Raw genomic sequence first — 24,922 nt, forward strand, 5'->3', positions numbered from 1 at the left:
CCACTGAGCGACATCCCCTACCTTTTTTTTTTTTTTAACGTATTTTTAAAAATATATTTTAAGTTGTTTAGGCTGGCTTTGAACTTGTGATCCTCCTGCTTCAGCTTTCCAAGCTGCTAGATTACAGGTGTGAGTCACCATGCCTGGATCACAATATTTTTGATCTTCCAAAATGACTGCTTGCATACACAGGCTTTATTCTTCAGTGAACAAGCATATTCCTTTAAAACATTAAAATCTTAACTAGATTGTCTTTGACATTTTCCAAATGTATCTAAAATGTCAGAGCTAGCATTTGGGGCCTACAAATCTTTTGAGTGAAAGCCCAGGACTTCAAATTGTGTGCCATTCACAGGTTTAAAATAGGAACATGTTCCATGTTAACTATAATCTATTTGGAGACTTTGAGGACATTAGGAGAGAATTATTTTCTTTTGGGAAGGAATGTTGGAAGGTAGGAGTTCTGAGAGTTAGCCTACTTAAAAATCTAAATATTAAAATGAATACACACACACACACACACACACACACACACACACAACTTTATTGCTCTCAAAACCAAGAATCTCAGCAAGAGTCCAATATGTCGATATGTTTGACTAGGATCTTCCTGGTCCCAAAGGGAAGTGTGTCAGGAATTTATCATGAGAGGATATAATCATTTTTAAGCATAAGCTATGAAAAATTTAGACAAAACCTGAAAAGATCTGTTTATTTGCAGCAGATGAAATATTTGCAATGAAAGATGAAAGAAAAGTTTATAATAGTTACTTCAAGTTACAAGTAAAGATTGGTCTGTTTAATTTCCTCAGTATCATTTACCAGCAAATTATATTTGTTGCATGTTGTTTTAGAGAAAGGAACTGTGAAAGTTTGAGGTTAGGTGTTCCCCAAACATCCATGTGGTAAAAACTTGCTTCCCATTGGGAGGTGGTGAAACCTTTAGGAACTTGGGCCTAGTGGGAGGTGTTTAGGTGAATGACTGTGTGCCCTTGAAGGAGATAATGGGACCCTAGTCTAATCCTCTTGCTTTTTCTTTTGTTTCCCAACCATGAAGTGAACGATTTTGCTCTGCCAGATGCTACACACTATGTGGTACCTCACTCCATGCTGAAAGCGACAAGGTCAATTACTCATGGACTGAAACCTCTAAAACTGTGAGCCAAAATAACTCTTTTCTCTTAATAAGTCGTTTATCTCAGGTATTTGTTTTAGCAACGGAAAGCTGACTAACACAGGTATCTATATTGTGATTTTTCTTTATGTTCATATCCTAAGCATTGTTTTCATGTTTGTTTGGGAAAAAGTAGAAACAACCTTAGTTGATTTTGATAAAGTTGAATGGATCAGGAAACTTGTTGAAATTTATCAAGCAACTTCCCCAGATCAGAATCTTTTTAAAATTTAAAATATCCAAAAAAGCTTAGCTCCCTGGGATCCATTTTCTGAAGGAAATGACTAGGTAGCTGAATATACTTTTTGTTGCAAATAAACAACAAAAGAATAACTGCTTTTGTTAAGGAAATGTAGATGTTAACATTAGCTACGTAGAGTGAGCCGGTGGTAACTGGAGGTACACTAATTTTCATGACTGAACAGTTCTGAACTCAAAGGATTACAGATTTTTCAAAAAAGGCATCACAGATTTTGATACGTAAATGAATATCACTTTTCTACAACTGGATTTGTAGTACAAACCCCAGTATATGTCTCAATTGTTCTATATTTACCTTAATTATTGAAGCTCGGTTTCAAAATACTGTATATTAACTGAGCATTTACTGTACTCTAATGACTGTACTAAGCATTTATATGTACTTATGCTTCAAGAAAAACTGATTGAGAGTACATCTGGTGTTATAAGAGCTGGTAGGTCTCTTAAAAGTGGGTTAAGGAGAGCAGAGACTGTGTTGCAGAGACTCTAGAACCATGAACTTAATTGATTGAAAGATCAACTTTGATGTACTTTAAAATTTTTTCACATATAACCTCCTTGACACAGAGCACTTGAAGAAGGTCTATGCCCATTTTGCCCTTTGTATGTTTCTGGTGGCTTCGGGAGCCTGTTTCCACGTGGTCACTTATTTCATTTAGGCTGGCCTACTCTGCCTTGAACTCCCTGGTTTGGATGATGGCAACACCTCATTGCCGTGAAACTAAACAGAAAAGACTGGGACTTCTCACTGGATTTGCTTTCTTTACAGGAATTACCTGTGTCCTGCTCTGGAATTGTGCACTACTGTCAATCCCAGCATCCTTCCCAGGCCTTCATAGGCACAGCAATGATCTTTATCTGCTTCACCCTCAGTGCCCTCTACACCAGGTGCCAGAGTTACCTCTTTCTGGGAAATGTCTTGATGTCAGCCATGAGCCTGATGCTCTTGTCACCATGGGGAACCTTTTCTTTGGATCCATTTGGCTTTTCCAGGCAAACCTGTATATGGGGCTGGTGAATGTGTATGGCTTTGTCCTTTTTGATACTCAACTCATTATTGAAAAGGCTGGAAATGGCAATAAGGATTATGTCTGGCACTGTGTTGATCTCTTCTTAGATTTCCTTACTCTCTTTAGAAAACTTACGATGATCCTGGCTATGAATGAGAAAGACAAAAAGAAAGAGAAGTGAAATGACCATCCAGCCTTACCTAGTTTGACTTTCTCTCCCTCCACCCTTCATGTCCTCTTAGTACACATTACAGGTGGCATGTTCTGTGATAATGAAAAGCATCAGAAAAAAAAAAAAAACTGATTGAACTAATAGTAAATGATCTTTATACAAAAGATGAACTCAGTCCCAAATATACAAGACCCAGAACTATTTTGAAGTTGCTAATCATGTAGCCAAATTCTAGGCAATGTTGGAGTCTCTCTGATTCTGAGAAATATACTCAATTTGTTGAAACTGTTGGCTGTGGTTGTTCCATTTCGGTTTAGCTACATATGATACAGAACACAAAATAGTGATGCATTTAACAAGATAGAATTTTGTTTCTCAATTTAAGAAAAGTCAGGAGGTAGTGAGTCCAGAGTTGATATATCAGTTCCATGGGTCATTCGGGACACAAATCTCTTCTATATTTCAGTTTGTCCCACATTTTTGTTTGTTTTAGGATTTCATTTTATCTACATGTTGATTTACTAACCGTACCTGTTTTATTTTTGACAACTGTTCTGAGGTTTAGAATATATGTTTTTAACTAGTCACAATTTACCTTCAATCATATGATGCTTCATGTAAAATGTCAGATCTATCTAGACAATATAATTCCATTTCCTCCTTGAGCCCTTTGAGCTATTTTTGTCAAACATTTTACTTCTACAGCCCTAAAATAGTGCTGTTATTTTATTAAATTAATTATCTTTAAATTTTTTTGATTGAGGGGGAAAATTCTTATCACTTCTGGAACTCTTCATTCTTTAGTATAAATCCAAATTTTCCTCTGGTATGACTTTTCTTATACTGAAGAAGTTGCTTTAGTACTTCCTGTAGTGCAGTTTTGCTAGATACATTGTCTCAGTGTTTATTTTCTTTAGCCTTCATTTTTGAAAGATATTTTCTCTAAATATATGATCCTACATGACAGATTTTTTTTTCCCCCCTTCAGTGCTTTAAAAATGTATTCTGGTTTTCAGAGTTTCTGATTGGAAGTCCAATGAATTTTTGTCTTTGTTCCTTTATACATAATATACCTTTTTCCTCTGGCTGCTTTTAATATCTTCTCCATACCACTGGTTTTCAACAGTTTGGTGATAATGCCTTTTGCATGGTTTTTAAGAGTGTGTGTGCATTTAGCCTATTTAGGGGTCATTGAGCTTGCTTCTTGGGTTTGTAAGTTTCATCAAATATGAAAATACTCTCAGCTGTATTACTTCAAATAATTTTTGTGTTAACCCCTAAGGCCCTTCTCTCATCTGGAAATGTGATTAAACAATTAAAGTACTTGATATTATCACACAGATCACTGAGACTCTTCTTGAGCCCTGCCCCTCCCCGCTTTCCCTTTCCCCTTTCTCTTTGATTATGACTAGATTCTATTGCTTCTCTTTTTGTTTGTTTGTTTGTTTTGGTAGCAGGGATTGAACCCAAGGGCTCTTAACTACTTGAGCCGCATCCCCAGCCCTTTTTTACTTTTTATTTTGAGACAGGGTCTCACTAAGTAGCTTCAGGCCTTGCTAAGTTGCTGAGCCTGGTTTTGATCTTGGGATCCTCCTGCCTCAGCCTCCTGAGCCACTGGGATTACAGGTGTACACCACTATTGCTATGTCTTTAAATGCTCTAATTTTTCCTTTGAGTGTCTTAATTTGCTCAGTGTCTAATCTACCTCTGAGTTTTAATCCTATCTGGTAAAATTTTTCTTTCATAAATTGTAATTTTAATCTCTAGATTCCACTTCTTTTATCTTCAATTTCTCTTAGCATATGGAGCATATTCACCATGACTGCTCTGATATTGCTGACTGCCAACTAAATCATTTGCAACTTTATGTAGACTTTATTCCTGATTACATTTTTGCTGCTCCTTCCTATGTCCTAGTTCTTTTGTTACTTCCAACAGACTTTCATGATCTTCCTGCCTACTTCTTAAGTTCTAGAATTCTCCAAGGTTCTATTATTGACTCCTCCTTTTCTGCTATGTATACTCTTCCAGAGTGATTTCATTTATTCCTTCAACTTCAATACCATCTATATGATGGTATATTCCAATCCTATCTTATGCTGATCTCTGCCCTGAGCCCAGGAGTATATATATAACTGCCCATTCTACTTCTCCAACTAGATATCAGAGAGTCAACTCAAACTCAACCTACTCAATACCGTATCATGCCCCATACATGTTACACTCTAGAGGGGGATCTTCCTAGGCAGATAAATTTTGATAACATGTATGGGGCATGATACGGTATGCAGGAAAAGATAAAAGAATGAACTAAGGTACTGGTGGCAGCAGGATTCAGAACTACAGTAATCAGGCACTACTTAGAGGATAGAATTAATAGAACTGAAAGACTAATTGCCTATGTTTAGGGGTAAAGGGTGAGGAAAGTTATGAATTATGATGCTTTTAGTTGCAAGCAGCTAAAAACTCAATTCAAACTGGTTTAAACAAAGGAGATTTATTGACCCATCTATCAAAATTTTATCTGATTACAATCCTGGTGTGACTTTTTGTTGTTTCCAGAAAAAAGCCCACATTAGTATGTTGTACAAGATTCTACATCTAAGTTGTCTCCTTACTTTTTTCAGCAGCTACTCTCGCCACTCTCCCCAACTCCATTCTACCACCTGCAATGCTGAACCAAAATGTTCTTTGGTCACATGCCTCCATGTTTTCATATTTGCTGCTGTCCCTGCCCTCCAAAGCTCTTCCCCACTTTTCTGGTTTCCTTTTGTACACTAAAATACACAGATACACCCATTTCTAGTTATTCTCAAATTCAAATGATCTTTTGAAGCACTTCCTGACCTTGTCTGAGTCTAGGGTTTTATTCATTTTTCTGCTATAGTCCTTACACACTGAGTCTGTTTAGCTTTTTTGCAAAGTAAGCACTTTGAACAAGGAATGTTTCTTTTGCATTTCTGCATCTCTATTTCTGGGGCTCAGTAAAGTGCCTGGCACAAAGCCATTCAATGTTTTCGAATGAGCAAATAATTATGTGGTCTGCAGGAATCAGAATTTCTGATACTGAGACTCCCTTCAGAAACCTTGACTTTCCCTAAATGTATGTTGATTCCTAAGCATTAATCTTTTTCTTCCAGGGTGTGGGGTTCTAAGTAGACTGAGATGAGAAAAACAATGAACTTGCGGCAGGTTACTTCTAGCCCTCTGGAGAACCAGTCACGTGTCCTGGCTTTCTCCACCCGTCTCACCACGATTTATGCATACCTGGGTGCCCAGCATGGGTGCAGACTTAGTTGACCAGCCCAACAACATACTCATATCTTGGTTCAGATTTCTCATTGCCAAATGAAAGTTTGCTAATACATTATATGCGGTGTACCATTTTCAACTTTCCACTTACCTTTTGAACTTATAGGCACTTAATGAAATTTGTATGTCTTAAGCATTGTAGGCCTTAAAATGAACAAATCTTAAATTATTTTACACGATCAAGTAAAATTCAGCAATCTTAACCTTTACCTTTAAACTTTACCTTTAAACTTTACCTTTGCCCATACTAGAGTTAGACGTGACTGAGCACAGTGGTGCTGTTACTAACAGTTTCATAACTTATTGTTATGTTAAATTATTGGAAACAAGTAGATTTCAATGTTCTAGATAAAGAAATTTGAATTTAAGATAAAATTCACTTGAAGGAAGCAAGGGAAAGGGATATTTGTAATTTACGATATGTGGAAGAAAAGATGCAGAAAAGGCTGAAATATGGAAAGTTAGATTGCATGGGGCACTTGTATGTAGTGAGGTTAGCTGTTGGGAGTGGAGTGAAGTAGGTAGGACCGGCTGTGGGACAAATACCCAAACAACACCAGGACACAAGACTGGCCTTGTTTAGTCAACAACCCTTTGCACACGCTCGCTTAGTAAGTCGGTGACCATGGTAACGGTGTGGGGGACGCGAACATCTCCGAGCATGCGCATTTCAGAACGAGGGCGGTGGGATCCTCCACAACGATGTCAGAAAACTACAATTCCCAGGAGCCCTCGCGGCCCCGCCTCCCGCTGTGCCCCTACCCCGCCCCTGTCCCCTCCCTTAGGTCCAGCCCTCCTGCTAGACCCCTCCCCTCCCTTCCAGTGTGTGTCAGTGACCCAGAGGCAGTGTGAGGCGGAGGAACCGTCGGGGGGCGCCGCAGCCGCCGCCAGCAGCAGCAGCAGCAGCAGCAGCAGCAGCAGCAGCAGCAGCAGCAGCAGCAACAACAGCAGCAACAGCAACAGCAACAGCAGCAACAGAAGCAGCCGTGCGGCGCGAACGGATTTGTCTCTAACCCTCCGGGAGCGCACCACAAAGCGGGCCCGCGCCTCTGGTTCGCTCCGTGGCTCCTCAGCTCTCGGCTCCGCGGTCAACTTCGCCTCGTGGGGCTCGGCCGGCTGGCGAGGCAGGCGGCGGCGGAACGCCGGACTGTCTGCTCGCGCCCCCCGCGCACGCACTCTTCGCCCCCACGCTCTGGGTCTCGGGGGCCGCGCTGGCATTCCGACTACCAGCAGTTGTCCGGTGAGTGCGGCCGCGGCACGGCGCGGGAGGGGTCGCGTCAGGGCTGGCGAAGGGTGCGGGGAAGACCGGCGAGCAACTTCCTCGGCGGCTCTCCCCGTGGCGGGCCGGCCGGTTCTCCCCGCCCGCCTGCGCGCCCCCGCGCCGCGCCCGGGGGCGGTGGGGAGCGGAGTTTGCGGCGCCTGCATCCCGCGCCCTCGCAGGAGGAAGCGCCTTTGTCAGGAGCCGGCCCGGCGCGCCCTCCCCCACCGCCGGGGAGCGGGCGCGCGGCGTCCGACTCCCGGCCCCGCGCCCGGCGGGCAGCGCTCTCCTGCTGCGGGAGGGGAGCCCTGCGGGCGGCGGGAGGCAGAGGGAAATGAAAGAGAAACAAAGGGGGCGGTGGGCTTTTGCTTTGTTTGCACGGATCTGATAACTTCTTTCTCTTCCCTTACATAACACAGACTTCCAAGTTAGTCATTCTTTTTATTGTTATGATGATTGTCATCTTCTCTGCGTGTCTCTCACATTTCCTTTCATCTTTCGATCTCAGAGCATTTTAAAAACACTAATTAATTTCACCTCCGGGGCCTTTGCCAAGTAAGTTAATACACCCGTTTTCGTCCGTCGGTAAACTGAGGTCCGAAAGCTCTCTAATTGATGGATATGCTTGATCTGCCGCGCCTGGTGTCTGAGGATCTGAAAGCGTTTATGAGTAATAACTCGTTCTCCAATGCCCGGTGGAAAAGTTTAAGATGCTCATTTTACGTACAGGTTAACTGAAGTCTGAAAGAAGTCTGGGTAATTGTTAGGTAGTTCAAACAATAATTCCTAGTGCATAGTGTTTGAATCTTAAAACCTCAAAGGACTTCCTGAAAAATGTTCCGAGTGGGGAAAATACTGTAAATCATAAACTCACCATCTACTTTTATTTTTATAGGTGCAAGTCTCTTCTGAGACTAGAGGAATGATAGGTTTTTTTGTTGGTTTTTTTTTTTTTTTTTTTTTTTATGTTCACCCAAGAATTTAGATACTACACAAGGGAATATGTCTTCATTTGATCACCAACAATCGTCCCATCGTTTAATCTTCAAATAGTGTATTCATAAATACTGTGGAGCACCTTATCCATAAGGTGCTGGTTGTACTAAGAACTAAAGCTATTAAGTACATAAAATAGTTATAAGTTTGTTTTGGTTCAAAGGCTTTCTTACTTTGCAAAAATGTTTTCTTTTCATAGCAGGTGATCTCTTGTTTCAGATATGGCATTGGCTTTTTTGACATTGAATATGTATTACTCTTAGGAGAAATGAGTTTATTATTCCATTTCTATACTAGTGCGAATTTAAATTTTTTTAATTGTAGAGAAGGTTTCCTTTGTGCAATTTTTCTCTTTCAGTTTTTGATACAGTTTCTTTATACCTAACTAGGAAACTGTTTTCTCAAAGTAAGCAGATTTACATCGAAGATCCAAGTTCAGGGCCAGCCTTAGCAACCCAGGGAGACCCTGTCTCAAAATTTAAAAATTGAAAAAGGATGGGGATATAGCTCAGTATAAAGAGCCTTGGGTTTAATCAAAACATTGTCCTGATTATATAAATTTAGCATATAAATTCTTTGTTTTTTATTAATAACTTCTGGAGTAAAATACTTGACTCTGAGGGCAATTTTATTTATTTCAGTAGTTATATTTGATACCAAACTGGAAGGTACCAAAAATTTTAAATCAAGCATTGTTACAACTCCTCCTGAGATGAACAGTGATCAGAACTCTTGTAACAGTGAATATGTTCACTTATCCTAAATACGCTTGAATTTGTTTATGTATGATTTAGGTGCCCCCCAGATTTTACATTCTGGTGGTAACATCAGAAAATAAAAGTGAGACATCTGTTATTTTCCCCCCAAGTCTCTAACTTTTCCCCTTTTCTGTAGTTTGTTAAGAGATCTTGAGTTTAAAACCATTGGAAATTAGAACAATTAAATGCAAAAAGTTGTATGTAGTAAAATGGTTATAATACCTCATCTAATAAATTTAAAGCTCTTAAAGAAGAAACTATCACCCATATTTTTATTAGCGTGGTAGTAATGTGCTATTTATTAACTTGAAAAAAGTGAGCTGGAAATCTGCCTTAGTGGCAGATTTTGGGGTTATCTGCACTCCTTAAGAAACTGGCATTTAAATAACCTTAAGAGTTGGGTTATGTTAAATATTTTCTATGGTATTTACCAACCAGATTTAACAGTGTACTCTTAAGAAAGCTTCTAGCACAGTGTTTTCACTCAGTCCCTAGAATTCAAAAGGCAGAATCAGGGTTGACTGGTGAAGTCTGGTTTTGCAGGTGTTCTTATTTTTGGGGGATCCCTTAAATGACTGAAAAGTACCTGGGTGGAAACTGAATTTAATACTGCTGAGTGCCACTTGGGCAAGTTTTGAGGGGAAGATTAAGGATGTTTCCATTTGACTTAGTTTCAGCATCCTTTCAGTTTGTTAGATGTCAGTTGTATTTTAAAAGATCTCATTTCCAAATATACTTTATCGTGGTTGTACAGTAGCTTTAGGGATAAGGACTGTAGTAATTCTGCTGTTTGTGAACAACTAATGTTTTTAAACAGAAACTTTTATTAGCAGATAATTATTTTAAGGCAAGAGTTAGAATTGAAAACTGTCTTTCCTACATATATACATGAATTTTATCTTGGAGTATCAGTGTAGATCTATCCTAGTAATTATGTCAGAAAGACTTATAGGAGTTATTTTATTGTATATATTTTAACTGTGTATATTAAAATTTTGTAATGACCAATATGTGATCGCACTGAGGTGGTTTTAGGAGTTTCTTTGGAAAAATGGTGTTATTCCAATTTTGTCTTTTAGCCAAGGAAAATAAAGCAGATTTAAGAGCCAGTGAAGGGGCCAGGGCTATATCTCTGTTAAAGCACTTGCCTAGCATATTCAAGGCCCTAGGTTCAATCCCCAGCACAAAAAAAAAAAAAGCACAATTGAAAGAAGAGAATGAAGGAAAAGGAAAATGATAAAGAAATTTAAAGGGTACAATAGTAAAGATTCTCAGCTGCATGTATAAATAAGAGACAAAATTCTTACTGAAGAAGTCTATAAACAGTGCATTTCACTTTGCTCTGTTTGTAGATTGATAGCATCTTTCCCAGATTCCCTCTAAATATATTACCCAGAAATATAAAGAAGTCATTCTTTCAAGGGATTTGTGTTGTTAGAGGTTTTTTTTTTTAATTAATTAATTTATTTTTGATTGTTTATTTAGTTATACATGACAGAATGCAATTTGATTCATTGTACACATATGGAGTGCAACTTCTCATTTCTCTGGTTGTACACAATATAGAGTCACACTATTCATGTAATCATACATGTACATAGGATAATGATGTTTGTCTCATACCACCATCTTTCCTTCCCCTGCCCCCTCCCCTCATTTCCCTCTACACAATCCAAAGTTCCTCCATTCTTCCTTACCCCTCCACCCCACCCCCATTATGTGTCAGCACCCACTTATCAGAGAAAACATTTGGTCTTTGGTTTTGGGGATTGGCTTATCTCACTTAGCATGATATTCTCCAGCTCCATCGATTTATCTGCAAATGCCATAATTTTATTCTTCTTATGGCTGAATAATATTCCATTGTGTATATATATATTGGTCACTGAAAGATCTGAGGAAGATTTCAGGTTTTGCCCCTAGTTTTTTTTTTTTTTTTTTTTTTCATGTTATCTTGAATTGATCACTTCTCCATTTTTTTCCTTCAGAGGTTTGAAATAATTGCCCAACATATTACACTTAGAAATCCTAAATGATTTTTGTTGCTGCCAAATGAATTTGTAAGTGCTAAAGAGAAAACACAAGATATATTGGATGAATGTTGGGGAATATCTGTTTTTCTTTTCTTTTTCACTAGAAATAGGTAATTGAAACCTAACTTGAGCCTAACCTTCAGAATAAACTCTTTGAGAAAGGGTTCCATCAGATGATTTAAGAGAAATTAATTGTAAATGATTCTGAGATTTATTTTTTTCAGAATGTTGTAAAAGATGTTTTTTATTCTTTTCTTGCCTGCAGTAAACTCCAGAGAAATGAGATTCTATATAGTACTGTAGTTTCACCCCATAGTACTACTTCTGCACCTCAAAATACATTTAGAGAAAAATAGAATGAGTTGCTGATGCGTATAAATGGGAAAATCCTCACATCTGTCAGCTTCCCCCAGTTAATCTTGACCATTCATGTAGTTTTAAAAAATTAATTCAACACACATGTAATTTACTTCTCAAAAGCATTTGTTGCTGATTTTTATTTTGTAATGAATCTCTTGGGATGTTGCTAATTCTAAAAATATGTAGTATCCCCAGTTTTCCATCATCTTTTGCAGTTTCTTTTTCTCTTATTTTTTGGCTGCAGTTTACTTTTTTCCCTAAACTGTCTAAAATAAACTATGAAATGTTTAAACATACTTAACAAGAAATATATTCAGTGATTTATCGTGCTAAATTTCAGCTAAATTTTCCACATAGAAGGTGCATTCAAATCTGTTTTGGGTAGAAGTATACTTTTGAAGGTGTCTAAATAAAGCAGGGATAGCAAATAGATACCACCTTGGGTACCAAATCCATTTGCCTGATGGTCACTGCCTAGATGCTGTGTTTAGAAAACTGGGCTTCCTAATTCAGATATAACAGGAAAGAGTGCTGTGCTTATCAGTTTCTGCTGTTGGATGGGCAATGGAGTTCTGGAATGAACGCCAAATATTAATTCTTTATTTGATTTTTTACTTTTACATTTCAGGGACTGGCATAGGTACTGATATCACACAGACTAAAATCTGTCCTTCCTGGTGTTTACATTCTAATAACAAGACCCAGACAATAAAATAAATCAGTAAAGTATTTCATGTTTCAAGTAAAGTGACCTGGTTTCTTCAAAAAATAAATAGCAAGAAACAAGAGAGGGGGAGGAAACTACAAGACTGCAAAGAGATTTAAGAGGCATATCCACCAAATGCAGTATATGGAACTGAGTTAGATCTTGCTCTGTGCATACTAACTTTAAAAAGATATTTATGAAAAATTGGGGAAACTTTAACACTGGATATGTAATTTAAAGGAATTATTAACTTTTTTTTTTTTTTGGTACTGGGGTTGAACCCAGGGTGCTCAATCATGGAGTCACATCCCCAGCCCGTTTTTTATAGTATTAGAGACAGGGTCTTGCTAAGTCACTCAGTGCTTGGATAAGTTGCTGAGACTGACTTTAAACTCATGGTCCCTCTGCCTCAGCCTGCGGAGCCACTGGGATCATAGGTGTGCGCCACCACGCCTGGCAGAATTAATGACTTTCAAGGCATGTATAGTGAATTTTTTAAGTCCTTGCCTTGTAGAAATATTTAATTTATGAATTAAAATATATCTTGATTTTTTTTGCTTTAAAATAATTTAGAAGTGAGAATATGGTTGAAACAAGATTGACTTTATATTTTGTTGATGGTAGATGCCATATAGATACATATTCTTTCCACTTCTGTGTGTTGAAAAATTTCTATCAAGTTTTATGCACACATGACACACAAATAAAGCAGGGAAGAAGAAGGAATATGTGGGACACGATTAAAGGGTAGGAAGAGGGGATGTAGTTTTAAGGATAGTCAGAAAAGACCTCATTGAGAAGATGATATATATTTGAGTAAAGTGAAGGAAGTGAGAACAAGCCTTGTAGGTAAGCTTAGTGCAAGACATTCCAGATAGAATGAACAAGTACAGTGGTCCTGGGAGGGGAGTGTGTCTAGACTACAAAAAACTGCAAGATTAGAATGGATCAGATTGAGAGAGAATATCGGGAAATAAAGTCAGAACAGTAAAGAGACAGTAATAAAGAATAGATTGAATAGGACTAGTCTATCTTTGTTTTAATGTAGAAACCTAAAATAAGTCTTCTATTTTAGAGTGGTCACCATGGAAGTTATATACTTCTTTAGTAATACTAACATTCCTCAAAATATTTTTGACTTTTTTTTTTTTTGCTTGCCTTCTAAACCACACATGAAAATAGATTGTTACTTTGTATTTACTCCTTGTTTTTAAGGAAAAAGGGGTTATGAACCACATGATACTTCATCTTATTTATCAGATATGACTCAGAATTGATTTCGACAGAAAGAAAATAGGAAATGACTTGAGGCTATTTCTAAAAATTGTGAGAAGGCAATTACTGCTTCTAAAAATCAGACCCACCCATAGACTAAACAGGAGTTTTAATAATGTTCTGGACAATTGTAGCATCATTTGGAATAAGGATATAACCTCTGTGAGTGACTAGTATAAAGGCACAATATTCATTTGGATATTTACGCTCTAATACTTAAAACACACAAATGCACACAAGTTCGTGTGCTTTTGTTTTTTGAGGGGGCTCAGAATTGGGAATTGAACCCAGAGGTGTTCAACCACTGAACCATCCCTAACCATTTATTTATTTATTTATTTATTTATTTATTTATTTATTTTAAGACAGGGTCTTGCTAAGGTGTTTAGGGCCTTGCTAAGTTGCTGAGGCCGACCTTGAACTTGGTGATCCTACTGCCTCAGCCTGCGGAGTCACTGGGATTATAGGCATGTATCACCACTCCTGGCCCATGTGCATTTCTTAAATACTCAAAACAGTCATTGCAGATGTTTTATTTATATCATGTATTCAAGACTAAAGAGGTGGCGTTTAAAAATGTAGTAAAATTGTATAACTTATTGGTATGGTGTACAGTTGGGAAATCGAAAGACTAATGGACATTGCTGAGATGAGTCTGGCTCTCAGGTCTCCTATTCATACTTCATTTCTCAAATCAGTAATTGTTTCAAGTTTTAAATCTTTATTATTAAAACTTTAGAAAGGTCTGGAGTTGTAACTCAGTGGTAGAGCGCTTGCTGCTTGCCTAGCACATGTGAGGCACTGGGTTCGATCCTTAGCACCACATAAACACAAATAAATAAAAATATTGTTTCCATCTACAACTAAAAAATATTTTTTAAAAAATAGAAAAATTGGTTGTCATTCAGATGTTTTTAAATATCAAAGAAAACCCTTGATAAATCTGGATTTTTAGAAAATTTTCTATTCATGACAAAATATATCCCTAGTTTTGAATTATATACAATAATTCATTCTTAATAGGGTTATTTTTATATTATACTAGTTCATTCTTTATAGGATTAATTTTTCCAACCTGAGAAACTAAACTTATTGAATGATTTTTACTGGTAATAATGGATAAAGAAATTCATCCTTTTTAGTTAATTATGTGTAACAGTGGGGGAACACAACTTTTTCCATTTGTATCTTTAATCAATAGTGTTTAGAATTTAATGGCAAGTAGAATTTGTGAATTTTTATTATATACTAAATTATTTAGTGATCATTAAGACCATATGTACATAACTGTAAAAGGAATACTTTAACAAAGCTTCCTATTTTAAACATTTTTCAGTAAACTGTTAGGATTCAAGTCATTTCACTTAATTTCATCCCTTTGGTGTATATGTATATACATATATATGTGTATATGCATACGCATGTGTATGTGTAAATAGATAACCAGGCCCATTCTTCATACACTACACATACTATCAGGATTGATCTGTTGGACTGGACTATTTAATGAGTTTGAAACACTAGCCTATTAGTGTGGAACACACAGCAGGTGTTTAATTTCTGGGCTTTCCATTAACTCTTGAAAGTCTTTAAAAAGCTATCTTTGATTCATCTGTAAAATAAAAATGGCAGTTTTTCATAAAGGACTTTGATAACTGTGATAACCATACTGAAGTATGACTTATTTTAGAAATAGCTTTCAGTCTGTTGATTTGATAGTAGAATGATGAATCTGCTTTTCATTTCCACTTATGTAGAATAAATAAATAACTTATAATGGAAGAAAAAAGAGGGGGTAGGGAACAAGAGAAGGAAGGAAAGAAAAAAATTGGTTGTCACAAAATAGTAAACATTGCCAGAAATAATTCTTGTAACTTGGATCTACTTACACATCTATGACCTAATGAGCTGACTCAAATTTATAAATTAGGTAGTGAATGAAAATAATAAAACTTCTATTTAAAGAAGTTGCTTTGATAAAAGAATATCGTTTGTTAATTTAAACATTAAGAATTAAGAATTATTTGAAAATTAAACCTATTAAGTTTAGGTTTTTGCAACAGCAGGTTTTAGGTGTTACTTTGAGCTCATGCATTGCAAGATAATCATAATTCCATGTCCCTGCCTTTCTCATTTTCATCTTTTCATTACTCTGCCATTATCCCCCTTTATGATCCTTCACCATCTTTAGTCTTGCCCATTGTTCTTCCACAGTATCTCATAAAGGGGACCTAAAATGAATTAAGAGCCTAAAGAAGTAACTTGCAGATAGCAAGTATAACACTTTTCCTATTTGTGCCTTACCTCTATCTTCTGTCTTAACTTTCCTTGCCTTTTTTTGATGTGTATTCTGGTAGAGACAGTGTATTCTATCAGCTAGACATAGCTTGATAACTATTTGACCTGCAGGACACAATATTTTTTTTAACTCAGTAATGTAGGAAGCAGTAATAGACTTACTGATTTGAAAGCCTAGAAACTAATAACTTCATCCATCCGAAATCTGTATAGCTAAACTAGCAAAGTTTGATAGAATTAACAGCCTAGTGGGATTTGAAAAACTATTTTCAACTTGGGAGGTTGAGTCAGGAGGATCACACATTTGAGGCAAGTCTGGACAACTTTTGGGACACCCTATCTCAAGATAATGAAAAGGACTGGAGATGTAGCTCAGTGGTAGAGTACCTTTCAATTCAGTCCCCTGTACTGAAAAGAAAAAAAAAAGTGAATTATGAAATGATTGACTCTGATTTTCCTAGTTGCATATTGTAGTGCTCAACATTTAAGATTGGCTTAATCTTTAGAAGGTACAGTTGAGTTCAATTTTTTTTTTTTTTTTTTAACAGTGAGTGAGAGCAATTTGTTCTTCAAAATCTTCATGTTGTTTTCCTGGTTCTTGGTATATACTATCCTCTGAACTTAATGTTCCTCTGGGTTTAAGTCAGATTTAATAATATGCATGTACTGGAAGCATTAAAAGTTGATTTTCTGTCATTTTAGACTTTGGTTAACATGATAGGTTTTTCTTCTACTTGTTTCTCACTACCATTCTTTAAATTTACCATCAGAAGTCTAAAACATCCAAATTATAAAACCAGTTATCATTCATAAGAAAGTGTGTTAAAATATGTATCTTTTGTAAAGTAGTGACTGCTTCTAATTAGAAACTACAACCCTATGTGCAGACTTCACATATCAGAAAGTGTTTTAAGTATATGTAATGCTTTACTGTAATCTTCATTTAAATTAGATGATTCAGTCTCTGAACTAGTCCTGTTAGGTCACCAAAGGAGCTACGATGAATTTCGAGGTGAGTTCTTAAACTGTTGAACATAGAGCAGATCTATAATTTTGTTAATACCAGACATTTTTCTTTTTAATTCACTGCTGAAATTTATTCAATAAAATTCCATTTTGCTAAAAGCATCTTGTGTCTCTTTTAGAAATAGTGTGTTGATTTATTCACATAGTTCATCTGTTAAAGACTAGTCTTTAAGGCATTTGCCAGAATTACCTCCTAAACCTACCTTTAAAATGGTTTCCAAAAAGAATTTGCAAGGTTTCATAACCGAGTAGGCTGTTAATGATTCAGTAGGCCCCCTCATTTTCCTCCTACCCCTTGAATTGAAAGCTCCTTCATAGCATCTAGGTGTCCTGAGTCATCATGGCTAAACTGTATAAAAAAGAGTTGTCATATGGAAAAATTCACTATGAAGTAAAATTGTTAGGAAGCAATGTTAGTCAGAGATCATTCACTGATCACAGTGATAGAACTGAAATGTTGTTGACTTCATTTAAATATTTGAGTGTATTTACATGTATGCTTTATTACAGGATCACAAATCCTTTAATTCCTAATAAACCATATAAGGTGTTTATTCCCAGTTAAATTTTAATTGGTTTGACTTTTATTGTATGTTAATTGAAAAGGAATTTTTAAAATTGAATAAATGTATCAGGAAAAGCAGTAGGTATAGGTTAAAAATCACTACACCTGAAGTTAGGGCACCTAGAGTACTGATCCATTTATTCAGTATGCGAGATGATATATTTCATTTAGCCTCTCTGGGTCGAATTCTTTATCTTTACAAGGTCAGCTAATTTGTAACACTTAACGTCCTCTTTGGAACCAGCCCATGGCTGACATAACTAAAGACTGATTCCAAACCATCTTCAGACTTCTTTTTGATACAGCGCTCTCAGAAACTATATATTTGGTATTCTAGATGAAATCCTTTTGTCATCCCAGTCATCCTAGGTCTCTTCCAACTCCAAGATTCCATGACTTTAAATTATTTGACTAAAAGAAGTCTCTTTCTTTCTGAGTATACAACCTCTTTACAGTGAGGGTTCAAGGTCAAAACTTAACTATATGAATTTAAGAATTCTTTGTAGTCAAGGATAGCATGTTTATGTTTTATGTAGTAATGTTAAAATATTGAAGAAATTTACAGGGGCATTTTAAATTCCACATGGGATGAAAACAAATCAAAATGTTTAGTGATAATTTGATTTAAATTCAAGTTCTGACTGTTCTGTGGCACATACCCTCAGGTTCAAAGTGATATGTTTGTGTGGAGTGTGCACTGTGAAGCAGAATGAATGCCAGACCCAGAGATCTGAGTTCTAGCTCTGCAAACTGTTTTTTAACCTGGTTAATGTCCTTATCTAAGTAATGGTATCACCAGTGCATCTCAAGCGCTAATGTATTATATTGATTGCCTAGGGATCATATTAAAAGGCATATTCTGACACTTTAGGTCTCAATGGATTTTGAGATTCTTCATTTCTAATAAGCTTTTACTTGTACTACTATACCACAAAACATAAAAACTAAAGTTTTACTTATTACTAGGTAATTTCCAAGGCTCCTTCTGGGTTAGAGGCTCTTTGCAATCTTAATGCTACTTCTTTCTCTCCAACTCTTTCACATCGCCACTAAATTTGTTCTTTTTGAATTCTCTTCTTCTTGTACTTGTTCCCTGTTTTCTCATTCTGACAACTCCTTTAAATTTGATATTTTTCCCTTTCCTGAAAAACTTTTTGAAAAATTTTTTTAGTTGTCAATGGATCTTTATTTACTTATATGTGGTGTTGAGAATCCAACCCAGTGCCTCACATGCTAGGCAAGTGCTCTACCACTGAGCTACAACCCCAGCCCCTCCTGAAAAACTTGATATAGGTGGTCACTCAGGCTAAAGGTAAGGTAGTATGATGGAAAGGAGCTCTGATTAGAAGGAAAATGGATTCAGAACCCTCCCCCACTGATTAGCAACTCTGTTGCTTTGGTAGTTGACTCAGTTTACTTAATCTCTCAAGGCTCTGGGTATGTTACTAGTAACATTGTCAAAATGAATAGAGATTCGCTATTCAGCCATCAGTTAAATATCAAACATAAAGTAGGTAGTCAAAAATTAGAAGTTGTTTTTATTGCTCTTTTCCATATTTTTATTGGTACATTATAATTATAATTATGGGATTCATTGTTATATATCTGCACATGTACACAATATTAACAGTATTATTCAGTAATTATTATTATCCTGACTTGATTTGGTAGAAAGAAAAAGGAGGGCAAGATCTGCCCCCACACTTAAATTTTCAACTGCCTACTAAACATACTAACCCAAATTCTTGGAACTTACCATAGGCAGAAAGACATTTTTCTTTCCACACCTGTTTTGCTTCATTCCATCCTGATGAAGGCTAGCATTTCACTCTCTACATGCCTGTCAGGAGCCTGTCATTTCTGCCTTGGTTTCTCAAGTACTACTTTCCTTTATCTTCACTGCTATCCTGTTAGGTCAGCTCTTCATCATCTTCTTTCTTCTGGGTTATTTTTATCTGACCTCCTGGATTCTGGTTCCTCACATTTTCTTATACATCTTCCATATCGCTTTTAATGTTGTTTTTCTAAAAATTCTTTTTATGAACCCAATATTTCTTGAATATCTGCAATGTAGAATGTAGTGCAGGTGGTGAATATATGGTGAAAGAACAAAATGAGACTGTTCTTTCTTAATGAAAATCACAGACTAGGGAGGAGGATCAATATTAAAAGCAAGCACTTATGCAAGTACATACAGAGCAAGGTGCTATGAGACAGAGTAACAGGGGACCTGGATTATATTGGGTGGTCAGAGAAAGCCTTCTGAGGAGTTAACACTTAAACTGTCTCAGGAATAAGGAGGAGTCAAATAGTATTGTTCCAGTCTGAGAATACAGCAGGAGTAAAAACCATGAGTGGGGAAAGTTGAATGTGTTTTAGAAGACAAGTGATAAGGGATGGCAATGGACAGGATAGTATGTGGAAGTTAAGAAGCTATGATGGACTTTCAAGTTGCTGATATAAGCAATTTCTGGATTTAGTTGTGCCATTTACTGAAGCAAAGATACCAGGTGAGTACAGGTTAGGGCAGCGGGGTGGAACCACTTTAGTTTGTCAAGGTTGAAAATCTGAAAAAAACAAATGCAGTTATGTTAATCCCCTACATTGGTTTCCCATTTTCTATAACATCTGTTTCAGATTCTGTCTTGGCTTATGAAGTTTTACATAATTTACCAAACCTTCCTCTCTAGCTGCTTCTCCCTCTTCCTCCTGTCATTATTTTGCTTAAGCCATAATGCTTTTCTCCAGTTTTAGACCTCTGCATATGTTATTCCCTTTAGGTGGAATAAGTGTCTCTGATTAAGATCTTTTCATTATTCAAAGCCCATCTGGAATATCATTGTTGTATATGATCTTCTCTAGGTTTAGGATTGAATCTCAGGACTTTTTATTTGATTGATAACTCAGTTGTATTACAATTTCTCTTTTAGCATATCTGGATATACTTTACTACAGTATAAACTATGTATATAGAGGTCTAAGCTTATTGTCTTTGTGTTCCCAGGATCTAGGGAGCATAATAATGCTCAGAAAATAAATGAGTGGATGTTGTTCTTAAAAAAGTAGTCTTAACACAACGCTCCTCACAACCAGGATGAGTATTCTTTGCTTCTGTGGTGCCCAAACACTTTTTTAAAAAAATATTTTTAAGTTGTCAATGGATCTTTTTATTGTATTTATTCATTAACATATGATGCTGAGGATCAAACCCAGGGCCTCACACATGCCAGGCAAGTGCTCTACCACAGAACCACAACTCAACCCTCAAACACTTCATGTGCCACATGTTAACATTAAATTGTCTAGCATAAATTTAATGGCAGAGACCAAGTCCTAATTTTTCTTGTATTCCTAGCACCTAATACTAAACTTGGAATTGAGAAAATTCCATTAGATCATAGTTCAAACTACTGAATACCTCACAATATTATATGCATTAATTAATTATGCACATTAATGAAGGCTGGTGGAAGAGGAAGGGAAAAGGAAAATCCCATTATAATTATCAATATATCTCAAGTGCTTGCTTGCTGTTCTTGATAAAAAGATATATAATGGCTGGGTGCCGTGGCACATGCCTATAATCCCAGAGACTTGGGAGGCTAAGGCAGGAGGATTGAGAATTGAAAGCCAGACTCAGCAATTTAGCAGGGCACTTAGCAACTTACTGAGACCCTGTCTCTAAGTAAAATACAAAAAAGGGCTGGGGACATGGCCCAGTGGTTAAGCACCCCTGGGTTCGGTCCTCAATACCAAAAAACAAAAACAACAACAACAAATATATATATATATAATGATGCTAAATAAATAATAAAATCTCATTATTCCTTTGAAATAGATGTGGCGATCACTTAATATATTGTCTCCATCTTGCTAAATCCAGTCTTCATCTTATCTGACCTTGGAAACCTTAGTCTTAGACTCTTCTGTCTTTCACCTCTATACTCTTTTCCATAGGTCATTTCATCTATATATTGAAGATTTCCAGGTTTATATTTGTGACCCATAACTCTCCTCCAAATGCCAGACTTGTATGTGTATATGTTTCTAACTTTCTCCATGGATATCTCAAAAATAAATTTCCAAACCCAGAAGTCTCAAGAATACCAGACCATAGAATTTTTGAAGTAATTTATTACCTTTTTTTTTTTTTTGTGGTGCTGGGGATTGAACTCAGGGCCTTGTGCACGTGATGCAAGCACTTTACCAACTGAGCTATGTCCCCAGCCCAATTTATTACCTTTAATAAAAATTAATTTCCAATGTTGCCCTAACTCCAAAATATTTTCTTCAACTGGAAATAGTGTCCATACTAATTACTTCTAAATAGTTGATAATGTAAATATTCAGGTAACTAGAAAGGGACTGCCTGAAGACTTCTGTAGAGCTGCTGTAATGTGCTCGATCTTTGTCTCATAACAATTCTTTGAAGTTAAGTAATATTAATAGGGTATAACGAGGACAGCTATTAGCCCTTAACCAAATGTCTCAGGTTCCAATCCCAGATGTCAGTCCTACTGACTTAATAGCTCTGTGACCTCAGGCAGTTTACTAAACTGATTTTGTCTCATTCTTCTCCTTTATAACGGAGACAATAATATTACTTGTATCCTAAGAACATTATTATGAATTAAAGAATTAATACACAGAGCTCTTTGAAAAATGCTTGGCACTTAAAGTCTACATATATATTAGTTGTTATTATTTATTATCTCAGGTTTACAGGTGAAGAAATTAAGCCTCAGTGAAGTTAGTCCAAGTCTCACTGCTATTAAATGATGGTGCAGATAGTTGGACATAGACAGTCTGACTCCATAACTACCTTAACTACTCCATTTTACTTCATCTCAAATAATATTTATCTCATCATCTTTCCTACAGACTCCATATTAATGGTCTCCTTGTGATCAGAAGAGTATGGTAATGTATTCTAGCACTCACACCTAGTGCTCAAAATATAGAAGATATAAAAATAGTCACATAAAATCTCACTTTACTACCATCTGAGAAGCCTAAGCATATCCCTCCATTTAATTCCATTTTGTTCTGTATACCGTGTTTTCTCTTTCTTATTAGCTGTTAAGTCACCAAAATCCCTAGAAAGTGGAAGTACTAGTTTTACATTGCTCTTGTAATGACTTTAGTCGTTGTGACTTACTTATTCTATTAAATCTTTTGCTGAACATTTTCAGAATGACTTGGGGGTTCAGTTGCATGTCATAACCACCAGTGTGTTTAAAAATCAAGAATTTTTATGAATACGATTACTGGTCCCTCTTTTGAAATTATGTAATGATTTGCCTCTTTTTAAAAGTCCAAGACATTTTAATTTCCCAAGAAGTTTTTCTGTGAATTTTAATTTTTATCAGCTGCTTTTTGAATAGGATCTTTGATTTCAATATTATGATGTCTTTGTATTAAATTCTTTATGTAGTCGAATCTGCTTAATTTTGTAAGCTTTAGTCTCTGACACTTGTTTATGCTTCTAGTAAAAATTAAAAGTACATCTGGTTACTACTTAAAGCTTCTATAACTGATTTGCTCTCCCCCCCAGCTTAATTCTCCACCTAATTACTTGTTATTTTCTTTTTTCCAGTGTCAGTTTTTTATTCCTTTGTGGCAAAAAAAAAAAAAAAAAGTGCTTTGTAGTAAGACAATATGAGGTAGAAGATATGAAATCTTGTGACCTTTGAACTTAGGGTAAGAAGGCCTTAAGAGGAGGGCGGACTTTGAAAAGCCAAAATCATCTGTGCAGAAGAGTGTTCTTGCTTAATTCTGGGGCCTAGTATATTTACTTTGGGGGAAACAAACACACTTGAAATAATTTTTATATCAGTTAAGACTCTTTCTGCTGTAGTGGAAAATTCAACAGGATGGAGGGGGGAGAAAGGGAATGTATTGATTTGTGTAAATTGGTTCAGGATAGGTGTGTCTTCAAGAATGACTCCACTCAAGGCATAAATAATGTTACCAGGACTCAGTTTCTGTGCGTTTTTTAGTACTGCTTCCTCGGTGTTGCTTTCTAATCTAGTGTTCCTGATAGCTTCCATTCCCTTACCCTCTAAATCCTCACAGTGTCACAAGTAACTAAAGGAGTGACCGTCTTTTTCCTAGAAGCCTTGGCAAAGTCTTATTGCATCTTATTGGTCATTAACTGGTCTCCTGTAGCCAGGAGAACGTGAAGCTCAAATTTTTGAGACAACTAATGCTTAGCCAAGTTTGAGGGTGTAGTCTCCACCAGACATGAACTGAAAGTAAAAAACAGGTTTCCTCCAAAAATGAAATAACAATACCATTATACCAGGGGAGGGCTGAATTTTGCTGGACAGTAAAAAATAGATGTCCATGATGCTTATTAGTACCTTTTCCATGTTAAGGATTAGTACTCAATTAGAAAAGACCTAGGAAAAAAGTAGAAAGACTTTTTTTCACATTTGATATTTAGTTTTAATTTGGAATTTCTATAAATTCATTGTTTTTAAATGGAAATTGTTAGAACTTTTTACCTATGAGGGCTTTGAAAATGTATTGAAATTTGTTGCTACTTTAACAAATACCATATTACTAATTTTCCTGTTAGCTGTAGTTATCAAATTTGTTGAGCTAGTTCTTCAGTGTTTTAAGCAGACTGGACTTTTGAAACAGATTCATAAAGGACTGTGAAACTGAGGTCTTTGCCTAGGTTAGGGCCTTTAAGAGAGCTACAATAGGAGTAAGGGGTTATGAGGGCTACCGACAGGCTTTACATGCTGAGTTCTATTATGCATTTTAGTCTGAAAATGAAAACTTCCTTCTTACTACAAAGGAAGAGAAGATTGATCCCCATGATGTGGTTACTCTACCAAAAAATATGAAACAAAGTACAAAGTTCCTCCTGTTTCTTATGTCATATTAATGTGTATATGAATGAGAACATCCATTCCTGAAAGGCTTTACAGTCTTTAGAAAAAAAAAAAAACCTTTTAATTTCTTGACACCACAGAAATATTTATGCTTTATCCAACAAATAAAATAAGTATTCCCTAAGACATAACTTTGCAAACATTTTTAAAAATCATTCTTTCCTTTATTCTTTGAAGTGCTGCAAAATGAGCAAGACAGTTTCTCCTTGTTCAGCTTTAATAGATGATAGCACAAGGTTATATGTAACTGTAATGCAAAGCTAGATATAAGGTCCTTAAAAGACTTGCACATAAGCTATGGATGCTCAAAATAGGTTATACCCAGTTTAGTGAATAAAGACTGATTGGAAAAGGTATATCAGGTAGGTCTTAAAATATCAGAATTTTTTATAAGTAAGTAGTGATAATATTTTAAAAATTGTTTGCTGAGCATTTTCTGTATATTGTTTTGTCAAAAATGTTTATTATATGTGATATAGAGGGGGAGAGTCATGTTACTGTAGATTTAGGAAAAAGTCAGGAAGAATTTGAATTATGTCAGGTCCAAAAGAGACATGGTTTGAAATTTAAAAATTAAAATTAATTGATTATATTGGGACATATCAAATGAGGAGCTTTCTTCTTTAGCTACTACACCACTACAGTAATTTTTTAATAATATATAATAGAATTGAACTTTTTTTTTTTTTTTTGGTATTGAGGATTTAACCCAGGGGCATCTTACCACTGAGTTACATCTCCAGTCTGTTTTATTTTTTATTTTGCGACAGTCTCGCTAAATTGCTGAGTCTGTCCTTTAACTTGCAGTCCTCCTGC

At 36.2% G+C, this 24,922-nt stretch overlaps 1 protein-coding gene and 1 pseudogene across 1 annotated transcript in view; both read left to right on the top strand.

Annotated features, from left to right (window-relative positions):
• LOC124962870 (bax inhibitor 1-like) overlaps positions 1-2,626 on the top strand; it is a 71,151-nt pseudogene extending 68,525 nt beyond the window's left edge.
• Positions 2,627-6,775: 4,149 nt separating this feature from the next.
• Positions 6,776-24,922, top strand: part of Peli1 (pellino E3 ubiquitin protein ligase 1) — a 57,908-nt gene continuing 39,761 nt past the window's right edge. Inside the window, exon 1 of the mRNA XM_047522891.1 lies at positions 6,776-7,169. The gene's annotated coding sequence lies outside the window, so the exon portion shown is untranslated. The remainder of the gene's footprint in view (positions 7,170-24,922) is intronic.

Source organism: Sciurus carolinensis, chromosome 13 (assembly GCF_902686445.1).
Source record: "Sciurus carolinensis chromosome 13, mSciCar1.2, whole genome shotgun sequence".
NCBI classification, from domain to species: domain Eukaryota; kingdom Metazoa; phylum Chordata; class Mammalia; order Rodentia; family Sciuridae; genus Sciurus; species Sciurus carolinensis.